Here is an 11,723-nt window from a genome sequence, read left to right as displayed (position 1 = left end):
CAGGGGCCGTGGCCTGGCCGGCGGGGTCGTGCGGCCCCTCCGCCCGCAGGGTGCGAGCAGAGCCCCGGCTGCCCCAGCTCTCGGATTCCAGCCTGCTTGTGCCTGGCGGGGGCGGGAGGGGGGGCACTCCCGCTGCCGGCGGGGAGAGGGGGTTTTGGGGGGAGCTGACAGCGTGGCCGTGCCCGGGAAGGGGGATGTCCCCGCTCCTCCGGCCGCCCCTTCCCGCTCTCCGGCGGGAGCGGGGGCCGCCCTGCCTCCCCCTGCAGCACAGGTAGCCGGGGCTCGGGCACCTCTGCCCGGCCGCGCCGGGGGAGAGGCGCGGGGGGAAAGCAGCTCCCGCCGCTGGAGCCGAAGAGCCGGCGTTTGGTTTTGGCACGCTGGGGAAGAGCTCGCCCACCCGGCCGCGGGGCGAGGGACGCGGGGTCCCCACGACCCGCGTGTTCGGGGAACGCGGTCCCACGGCCCCCGGAGGAGCGAGAGGGCTTTGCGGTAGCGGTAGGCGGTGGGGTGGGGAGACGAGGTTTTCGAGCGAAGCTGGCCTGAAGCCTGGGCAATATTCACCGCCTTAGCGTTTGTCCCAGTCCACAGACACGAAGAACTCGTGGCTCAGTATGGAGAGCCCGGGTGGGAGTCTGGTGTTTCGCTCCCTGGCTGGTAAATACCGGGCTTGGGGTGGAGGGGCGGGGGAGATGGTCAGGGTTTGGCAGGGCTGGAGAGCCGGCATGCTGTGTAGGTGCCGATGGGCATTGAAAAGGAGCATTGTTGCATGGCTGTAGTCTGAAAGATGGATTCAAAGATGTATTCAGAAATCGCAGCATGGGGGCAGCTGTGGCAATCAAATGTGTGTTGGGGTGGAGGAATTAGACCAATTTGGGAACTGGTCAATTTGCCTTTATTTTAAGGGGGAAAAAAAATATCTTTCTCTCTCAACCTGACATAAATGTTGGGAGGAACAGGAATTGCATGGAAGGATCCAAAGGAGATTTTAAGTGTGGTAATTGTGTAAAATAAGAAATGGTGCCATAGGGCCTGATCCAAAGTTCATTGAAGTCAGCGGGGACACTCCTGTTGACTTAAAAGTCAATACAGTAAAGCTTTACTTTGTATAAAGGGATGTGGGGAGGAGCCCTCCCCCCCGGTCCCATCGCAGCTACTAGAGTGTCATTAAGCAGACAGCATTAGATGTTTCTGTGTGTGCTTCGGGAACATGGCTGTTACTTGTCTTCAAGTACTCTACAGGTCTTTGCAGAAATTCAGTGGCTGGTATAATCAGTGCATGGCTCTTTTGGGCCTTTTTTTTTTTTTTTTTCCCTTTTGAATTTAGGGTGCACAAAGCAGATCATGATATCAGCCGGAATGTGGCGTGCCACACAAGTGTGTCTGTGGAATTACAAGCTGGTGTATGGTAGTGGGTGAATGCTAGACTCATTCATCTGTGTGTAGGTGCATGACTATGCTTTCATTTGTATCAGTAGGAATTTTGCTGGTTTGGATTTCATCTTAGCAGATGTGTGTATTGTGTATGAGTAGATATTATCAGACCCTACATATGGACTGTGATTCAGCTAATCTTGGTGTTTAGAAGACGTAGTTGTAAGTGCCCACCTGATCACCGAAGCAGGGTGGATCCTGAAATGCCTCTCGCTGTAGAAGTGTAGAGTAAGTTTGTTTTTTTTGTGAAGTCCTGCACAGCATTGGTTGGCTTTACAACTTTTTTAGTATATTGCTTGCATTATCCTTCCCTTAATTAAGGTTTCTGCAGTATTGTGTGAAAGTATTTGTGGGGATTGTTCATGAAATTAGAAGTGTAAGATAACTTTGAATTTGCTAAGAATCTTGTAAGAATATCACTCCATTTTTAAGAGGATTGTGCATAGATGCAAGGCATGGTTAAACTGGAAAATCTGCTGTTGAAAATGGCAAGCTTTGTAAAATGAGAATGACTAAAATGTGGCAACGGAAAACAAAGTTCTCTAGATGCTCTGAGTTGCCACGGAGAGAGAGCAGCACCTGATTCCTTGAAGATGTTTAGTCCTGTTCACTTCAGCTCCCCAATAAGTCTTGAGCTTTTTCAGAGCCAGAGATGTTCAGGACACAGAGTACACACCAAGAGGAGGCTCACAGACAGTATCTATCAAGTCTCTTGAGAACAAATGAAACAATCAATTTCTGGTAGCGCCTCGCATTTCAGACTTTGTGCCTGACAGAGTCCTTTCACCAGATAGATTCCAGGTGATAGATTCCACCCGTGTCCCTGTGCCGTTGCATTACTGGGGTAGATTGGTGTGAAGGGCAGTGAAGTGGTGCTTGTTAGAGTTGCATTCCTTCATTGCCACTTATATTCTACTTCAAAATTTTCTTGAGTAAGTCAGCATTTTAAAATGCCCAAATGAAGATGAAAAACATACCTCATCCCTTAAACTTCCATATGCTCTCTGTATTGCTTGAGGGCTTATATTCAACAGTGGATTCCTCAGACAGATTTCTAGGGTGGAAGTTGTATGAGTGACAGTAGAGATGGGTTAAGAGACAATAAACGAATTTGAAGCAGACACTGAATTTTCTTTCCATAGCCTACATCAATTAATCTCAGTCTTTGTTAGCCTGATACTGAGCAAAAGATGTACACTGGACAGTCTTGTACTCCCTTCTTCACTTTGGTCTTAATTCTCACTTCTTCAGTTGCTGTGGTTGTGAGCAAACTTGGAAGGACATGCTGGCTACTAATGACTCAAGCAGGCCATTTGGCGGGAGGCCAGCTGGCACGTTGTGACCCGTGTCCTTCAGTTAAACGCTTCCTTCCTTTCTTCCTTCCCCTCTCCAAGAATCAGGAAGCTGCACCCAAACTGCTTCTGGGGATGGTCCCTGGCCTGCATTAACCCCAGCCGTCCTTGTCTCAGTGGGCACAGACCAGGTCATCCCAGGATTGTACTAATGACTTAAAGGTGGGAATTTCTGTGGAACAGTGCTCAGGTCTTTATCCTGTCCCTGCTTAGTTTGCTGTGATAGACTTGGCTGTAGGCAGCCTGTCTGTGAGCCTTTGGTGCTGGCCACCGAGGTGAGAACAGCAAAGACCCGCCACTTGAGCAGTAGAACCCAGCTGCCCTCTCTGCTCTTCAAGCTGGTGCTCGTGTAGCTGTGGAAGAGTGATGCTGGAGACGACAGTTGTCCCTTCTTGCGAAGAAGGAGGGGGTCACAGCCCTCCCCTCAGGTGCTTGTGGAAAGCCTAGGCAGCGTTTGGCTCAAAAATCCGTAACGCTGTGAGAAACACGCTAGGGCTCAGCAACAGTAGAGAGCCTTAAGAAAACATGGCTGTTGGACCTAAGTCAATCTATTTTTTAGCTAGGGAGTGTTATTCTAATACGCTCCTTGTGTGGCTGCGCTTGGTGTGTTCACTGGGGTGGGCTGAGCTTTTCTCAGGGCCGTGTCAGTGACGCTATGCTGTGAACCCAGCCTAGCCGAGTTAGGAAACTTGGGCATGTTAGGAAATCTTACTGCATTGTTTGTGTTGGTGTTGGAGAACTGCAAAGGGAAGGAAAAATGTTCTTCTTTATCTTGGACAAAAATGACACAGAAGTTACATAGTCAGCAGGCCCCAATCCTCTTTTGGGTGGTTGGGGGTTGGTGTGTTTGGGTTTTTTTTGTTTTGAACTTCAGCAGCACTGTTTATTTGAGATCCATTCAATTATAGGTAAGGAGTGTTCGTTTGTCAGACAGGTTCGTCCTGGCTGTAGCGGGGGAAGTAAAAGTGTGTGTATTCAGCAGTTTATCACACTGGCTTACACTTCCCTTAGCCTCGGATTCAGCAATGGTATAGCAAAGAAAGTTGTCTGTAATTTCATCTTTAAATACCTGCTAGTTCATAGTTGTGGGCCATCTGCTCTCTCATGCTTTACTAACCTGGGGATTAAGTGCCTGCATAAATGAGTTGGAGCTTGGAAGCAATAATTAGGTTCTTTTGTGCCTGAAAACCCGTGCGTGCTTTGCAGATCAGAGTATGCTTATATTTCAGAAACGATAACATGAGTGATAGGTGAAATTGGTGGAAAGCTGGAATAAATCCCAGATGAGAGATCAGTGGATATACTGGAACACTGGCTCCAGTGAGAGAATGGTTTCAACTTAAAAGAACTAGTTGTCACTGAAAATAGAAGCTGATGAGATCAGTGTAATAATTAACTTTCATAATTATATATTATTAGTTTAGAACTAGCTGATGATGCTTTATCTGAGCATTTTCTTATTCTTCAATAGTTTACTTTTCAAATGCGAAAAATTCTACATGAGGACAATTTCCAGTAAGGTGCAGGGATAATTTGAAACTTTAATGGGTGTTATTACTCACTGGGAAGTGTTGGCTTTCAAATGCGCTGTTTTCTGTCCTCATTCCCGTTTGTGCAACAAGGTCACTTTAATCTTCATGGTCAGTATTAATCACTTAGGAATGCTGAAGTTCCAGTCTGCTGTCTCTGTTGCTTCTGTCTTGTGGGTGTTTTGCATCTATTTAAAATTTGCTCACCTGTGCTATAACTTCCGTGTGACAATATTAAAGTTTAGGTTTTAGAAATTAAATTGACTTTTCACTTGGTTTGTCATTTAGACTTGTGGGATTTAGTTTCCCATTCATATTTGTAGATTTTTAAAATTTATTTATTATATAGCTTTAATAACAGAGTCATAGACCAAGTGGTGCTAAGAGCAAGACGGGTCTTACACAGCCTTGGAGTTATGATTAAGGTGATGATCCTGTTGTGCAAGATGTTGCATAGTCTTTCTTCCAGAGAACTTGTGTTTGAACTTACATCAAAAGAAAGAATGGGAGTAAAATAGGTCCATTTTCTGGCTGGGGAAATTGGGGAAGGAAGAAACATTAAGTAACCTACACAAGATTCTTAAATTTATTAAGACCAGAGATAGTATTCATAACTGACATTTCTTGATTCCTTTTTCTTACTGAGGTCGCTTTTATACTGAAATTTACGTAAGAAATGGAAAACCAGGGAAGGCTAAAGAAATGACAGCATCCCAATACTCACAACAACTTTTTTTTTTTGTCCTTTGGGCCTGTCTCCCTCATCTAAGTCTTGGCAAACTTAGGCAAATGACATAATGAAATTGTTCAGTAGAAACATTTGAAGGGAAGCTGAAAATTACTGCTGTGCCTTGCTGAGGTCTGCATGGCAAGACTTAAACTGCTGTCCAGCTAAAAACTGCAGTTCTGCAGAGAAACATTAAGCATCAGCTGTGTGATGGCAAACATTTACTGGGTAGCAGTAGTTTCTTTATTTTTCCTACTGTGCTCACAAATTGCCAGATTCTGGTGCCTTTTTGATGTCATTAAAGAGCATCTTGCCCCACACTTTATATTAGGGTCTACTAGACATGAATGTGAATACTGGAATCTTTCATAAAATGAACAAAAAGATGTGAGGGGATTATACTGTGAAAATGACATCTTGAAATGTGTAGGAATTCTGTAAGACTAGTGAACATAATGCATTGTGTGTGTTTGATTTTTTTTTTTTGGTCTGAATCCTGCATGCTATGTGTCTTTGAAAATGCAGCCATTTATTTTGACTGCTCTCTTTTGGCAACCACGTTTTGAGGCAGGTCTACTCTGTTATCCATTTGTCTGTCACTTGTGTAATTGTCTACCTGGTGCCTTGTAACGTAAGTGTTGTGTTTAGAGGGTAGATGCCAATAAAATAATACATTGGCACAGAGAAACGGTGGGACAGAGCTCCATATCAGAGGTTTACGTTTATTATAAGCCTTTGGATGCTTTCAAAGGTCAGGGAGAACTAGTTTTCAAGATTTTTTAATATGTACAAAGTAGGAGTGAAAAGCCCTCAAGAGGTTCATTCCTGCCCAGGGCAGGATCCTGCTTCATCCCTGACTTGTCTGTCACCCAGGGTTGGGATTCCTCATCCAGTCAAGTCTGCAGACTGTCAAGATTGTGTATTGTCTTGTCTTCTGAAGCCTGTTGAAGTGTGGGGGAAGTGGGAGGCAGCTGTGGGAATGTGTCAAAGGACCAGCTGCCACCAATGTTGGCTGTAAAGTGCTGGAGTTAATTTGCCCCTTAAAAACATGGCACCTTCACTTGTACATTCCTGGCATGCGAGCTATTTCAGCTCCCTAACTTCTGGTGAGTCTGGAAGCAGGGATCAGTTAAGTCTGATCCAGGGGAAGCCTGCCCAATTCCTGCTGTCATCCTCTTATTACAGGGACAAAAGCCTCTTCCCTTCTGTAGTGCTTCTCCAACCGCACTGTCCCAGGACTAATGTATGGATATCCTAGAATGGTTAAGGTCCGAACGCACCTCTGAAGATTTTTCTAGTTCCAACCCCTGCTCAAAGCAGGCTCAGGTGAAGGCTGCCCAGTACCATTTCAGTTCAAGTTTTTAATATCTCTGGGGATGGAGACTCCACAATCTCTGGGCAACCTGTTCCAGTGAGATAGTCACTGGCAAGGAGCGTCTCGGAAATTCGTATCAGCAGAGGGTGAATGTAGCCGGGTGGCAGACCTTTGGGATAAAGACAAATCTTACATGAAGACTTGTTCCAATAGCTTTTTTCCTTTCTCTTTTGCATGTTCTTTCTGCTAAATTGAGCATGGTTTCTTTTCAGAAAGCTGCCTGATCACTGCTAGTCAGACTCCTGAAGGAGAGACCCCAGGTGTCTGAGCTGGAGAATGGTTGGTTCCTGGGAGGTATGGCATGGGCCTGCCTTAGGAGAGGGAAACAAGGCGGTTTTGCTTCAGGGACCAGAGAGGGGATAGCAGAGGGGCTAGCGGTGGTGTCTGTTAGGATGTACGCTGAACCATAGACTGAGGGACATTTTTGATCTTTTATGTAAAGTATCACAACACCTGCAGTTATTTAGCTGAGTCCCCTGTCAGTGAAAGTCTTCACGTACTGGGTCAGGATTCTCTAAAAACAGATCCGTGATACACATGGTGTGCAGAGCTTTGGGAGCTGCCCATTGCCAGCTCTTGCTGTCATTCTTTGGTCCTGGGGGATCCCCTGAAAGACCGTAAGAGCTACAGGGTAGAGAGAGGACCAAGATGGTGCAGCATGCTGTCTGTCCGAACCTGGAATTTCCTTCCTGTGGGATGATGTCTCAGACTTAATATTATTTCAATATATTTATGTGCATCTCATTTCCTTTATTTTAGTGAAGCATAGTGTATGTTGATGATGCTCATCGCCAAGGGTGGATTACAGCTAAATGGGGCCCACATGCATCAAAATTTCAGGCTAAAGAAAGATAGGAATAAAAAATTTGTTAGTGTTCTCTACAAGGTGGATTTTCAGCCAAAATGCCCAGCTCCTTCAGACAAGCATGTGGCATTGCTAATAGGCTCATCAGTAAAGAGAAAAGGACTTTTTTTTTTAATGGAACTGAACAATTTGCTTCATTCAGTGCCTGAATCCAGTTTTTAAACATAGAAATGATTGGTTTCGGTTATGTGTGTGTGCGCGTGCACATGCATATGTCTATCTGTATCTGGTGTCCTTGGACCAGAGTACATTTGTTACTGTAGAATGACTCCAGTTTTCTTCCTGAAAAGTTAACAGGGGACCTAATAAATATGTGGTGATTTTAAACTTTTGCCAGCTGACTCTGGAACAGGTATATGCTTTCAAATGGTGTTTAGTCACCCAAGTTTTTTGAGAACTGCTTTGGTTGTGTTAATGTTTTGTAATGTAACATGTTGATCCTCTTTTTTGACAGATGAGGCACTGCTAAATAAATGGCTTAATTTTGTACCACAGTGAATAAAGAGTTTCACTGCAGAAGACTGGAATTATGTTTATGCAGTATTATGTTTCTTTGGGAGAGGTGATCGCCTGTTCAAGATAGCTGTAAGACTGCTGGGAAATAAGACCTCTTTATTCAGGAGCAAAGGCTGGTATATCTTCTGCTTTCATTCTGAGCAATTATTTACATAGTCAATATGCCTTCCCCACTTACTGAGATATAACTGTACCATCAGGTAAAACAGCATGAAAGCTTATAATGTTTCGGGATGGGAATATGTTTTTGCCAAAGTCTGGCCTTGCTCCTCTTCCATGGACTCTTAAAACACTGGCACTGCTGGAAATGTCAGCTTCAGTGTTATCCCTGATGCCCATGAGGTTGTAATACATGGAAATGAACAGGTTTCTGGCTGTTTCCCTTTTAATTCTGTCTGTATGCATTGATAGGAATAACGCACCTCTTCTAAACATAAGCAGATCTTGATCTGGACCAGTAAATGCATTAAGTTTGAGGCTGTCCTCCCTGAGCTCTGGGGCTCATGAGGATCTAAATTCATGCTGAAGCAGAAAATAGTGGGAGTCTATGTAAACTGCAGTGATGTGGTAGGCCTCATATAACCTCTTTCACATTTTGGAAGGCCTCAGGTCCAATAGGGATTTTTTTAAAATTTTTTTTTAAATTATTATTTTTAAAATTTCTTTTCTGTAAGGAGGAAAAAATATGACTTTCATTTACGCTTCCCCCTGCCCTGCTCCCGACAGGGTACAGGCTTCCCTTGATTCTGAAAGGATTGTTTGCTTATTTTTGCTCTTTGATCCCATTGCAGAGGAAAGGTTATGCGCGGCTACAGTCTGGTTTGAATTTTGCCCAGTGGCAAAAACTAGGTTGCATTAACTGTGAAGTGTTAGTTTATATCCTGAAGCTGATAGCAGGTGGTTATCTCTCAGTTAGCAGCTCAGAATCTTGTTTTTGCTACTTGCTTGACAGCTGCTCTTAAAATGGATACTGCATTGTACCTTTGGGGGTAGAATCGGAATTGAAGGCTGTAGTTTATTTCCTCAGTATTTTCAATCATTCTTGTCCTTACAAGGTACTTAGGAGAATTGGAGAAGAAGGCTGTTTTCCAGCATTCATACTTTGAACTGCTAATTGTGATGTGGAAGTTTAACATTTAACTTTGACAAATGCAAACGCTTTGATTTTTTTTTTTTTTTCCTTTTGCTTTTTGGTTTGAATCCATGAATTATTCCCCACCAGTCTTCAGCTGAGTGAACTTAAGCTAAATTCCCGTAGTCGGACTACTGTGTACACTGTCATTAGATAGTCAAAAGCCACCTTGTGGCAAGTCCTAGAAAGTGGTTAAGTAGGAAGCATGAGCATTAGACAACCAGGAAAAGCTATTAGAAACCTTTTCTGTTCCTATAGTTTGTGTAGGAGGCAGAGGAACATGGCCTATAAAGCTTTGCAGCAAGACTCTTCTTTCTCCTTCAATCATCAGCACTTACCAGTTTATGTGAGGATGCAGGGATGTTATGTTATCTTTGCATCAAAAAAAAATAAACCAATGTGTTTAAGTGAGATTAAAAACTCATTGGAGAGGAGCCAGTGTGGTTTAATGTTTGCTGCAGAGAGAACAGGTGCAGAGTATTGACCTTGGCTGCACTGCCTCAGCCTGTTGCAGCTAGTTAGCCCTTTTCCCTGATGCGTGCTGGAGTGTGGTCCTTTCTGCTTCATCTTGCTGCCTGCCAGTAGGGAAGTGACTTTTTGGGGTAGTTATGTCTCCCAGCTGCAGCTCTGTGTGAGAAGATAAATAAATGCTGCAACAGTGACACAGCCTGTGGAGAGGAGTGATGGAGGGTGGGCTGGTGTACTGATCTTGTAATGTCCCAGGGTGCCTATTTTCAGTGCTGTTTTAGGTGTGAATTCCCAGGATCCTGAGATTTAGCTGCAGATTTGCTACTCAGTGGAGTTTTAATGCTGGGGTGCATATTAATGCTATTAACTCCCCTTGAGGTTTATTAAGGGGTGTGGTTTTGCTCTTGAAAATTCTTCTTAAATGAATAGCATCCATTCTTGTAGTCTAACCAGAATTCGTAATTGACACCATAACTCATAAAGGCAGTGACAAAAAGATTTAAAGCTAAGTGAAAAGCACAGCAGCTACATGTACAAGTCACTACCCTAGAATAGCAGGAATCCTAACAATAAAAGACATATTGAAAGATGAGAAGTCATAGTGGGAACTGTATAACTAGAGCAAAGGCTTTTTTAAAATTAATTTTGGAAAACAACGGAAGTCATGCTATTTCTCATTTCTGCAAACTGAGAGGTTAAAAAGAGTTCTGGTGTCTTCAGGAACTGATGGCCTGCATTTTATTTTTCCTTAATTCTTGTCTAGAACTACTGGTAAGGATTGGGAAAAGGGGGATTGAAGTGCCTGGTTTATTACTGGTTTCACCAACACTTTGTTTAGTATTGCTGTATCAATAATATAGTATTAGTTGGTGTTGGCCTTGCCAAGAGCTGTGCTCTTCTTCAGGTGCTGGGTAGCTGAGTGAAAGAATGGTGGGAAGAGGTGAGCCAGCTGTGTGCCATTGGGGAGGGTGAACGGGAGAAAAACAGGGTCTTCACAGAGACCTCCCAGAACAAAGATCCTGAATCCCATGTTACAAGGAAGAAGGAATGGCTAGAGACTCCCTCAAAGGAGTTGTGGTTGAAGACTCACAAGAAGGGAGAGGCTGGAAACATGGCACTCTGGCAGCACTACAAAGGCTCCTTGTTTGTGGTTCTGAAATTGCAGAATGGGTACAGAACTTGGAGAAGTGGTGAGGAGGAAGATGTCCCATCAGAGACTGCTGAAGCTCAATCAGGTGTCTGCATGAAGTAAAAGAAGGCAATAGTTATGAGAAGCTGTCTCCTGTGGAGAATGGGGATACCTACCTGCCAACCTGACTTGATGTCCTGGGATGTTGCAGGGAGATTGCTGAAGCTTGTCCAGCTTTCTGGCTATGCTGCTCATCCCTGTGGTCACCAGTTGTTGTGGCTCAAGCCCAGCTGGCAACAAAGCACCGTGTAGCTGCTCACTCACTCCCCCCTTCCCCAGTGAGACAAGGAGCAGAAAATATAAAGAAAAACTCATGGGTTTAGACAAGGACAGGGAGGGATCACTCACCAATTATGGTCATGAGCAAAAAAACAGACTCAACTTGGGGGAAAAAACCTAAAATCAATATAATTTGCTACCAATAAAATAAAAATGAGGATAATGAGAAATAAGTCCAAATTTTAAAACACCTTGCCCCCACCCCTCCCTTCTTCCTGGGCACAGCTTCAGTCCCCATTTTCTCTACCTCCTCCCCACCAGCAGTGCAGGCATACGGGGAATGGGGGTTGGGGTCAGTTCATCACATATTATCTCTGCTGGTCCCTCCTCATCAGGGAGAGGACTCCTCACTTGTCCTCTGCTCCAGCGTGGGGTCCCTCCCATGGGAGACAGTTCTCCATGAACTTCTCCAACATGAGTCCTTCCCACAGGCTGCAGTTCTTCATGAACTGCTCTAGCGTGGGTCCCTTCCACGGGCCACAGTCCTTCAGGCACAGACTGCTCCAGCGTGGGCTTTCCCATGGAGTCACAGCCATCTTTGGGGCATCCCACTGCTCTGGCGTGGGCTCCTCCCCGGGCTGCAGGTGGGCATCTGCTCCCTCGCTCCCCTCCATGGACTGGGGGGGGACAGCCTGCCGACTCACCACGGGCTGCAGGGGCATCAACCTCCTCCGGCGCACCTCCTCCCCCTCCTTCCTCACTGACCTTGCTGTCTGTGTAGGGCTTTCTCTCACATTCCACTTCCCAAACTCCGCTGCAGGTTTCCCCTCTTAAATACATTCTCCCAGAGTCGCTACCGCCATTGCTGACGGGGTCGGCCTGGGCCAGAGGCGGGTCCGCCTGGGAGCCGGGGAAGCTTC

Source organism: Haliaeetus leucocephalus, unplaced genomic scaffold (genome assembly GCF_000737465.1).
Source record: "Haliaeetus leucocephalus isolate CR32 unplaced genomic scaffold, Haliaeetus_leucocephalus-4.0 Scaffold730, whole genome shotgun sequence".
NCBI classification, from domain to species: domain Eukaryota; kingdom Metazoa; phylum Chordata; class Aves; order Accipitriformes; family Accipitridae; genus Haliaeetus; species Haliaeetus leucocephalus.
Note: the sequence above shows the minus strand (reverse complement) of the source record.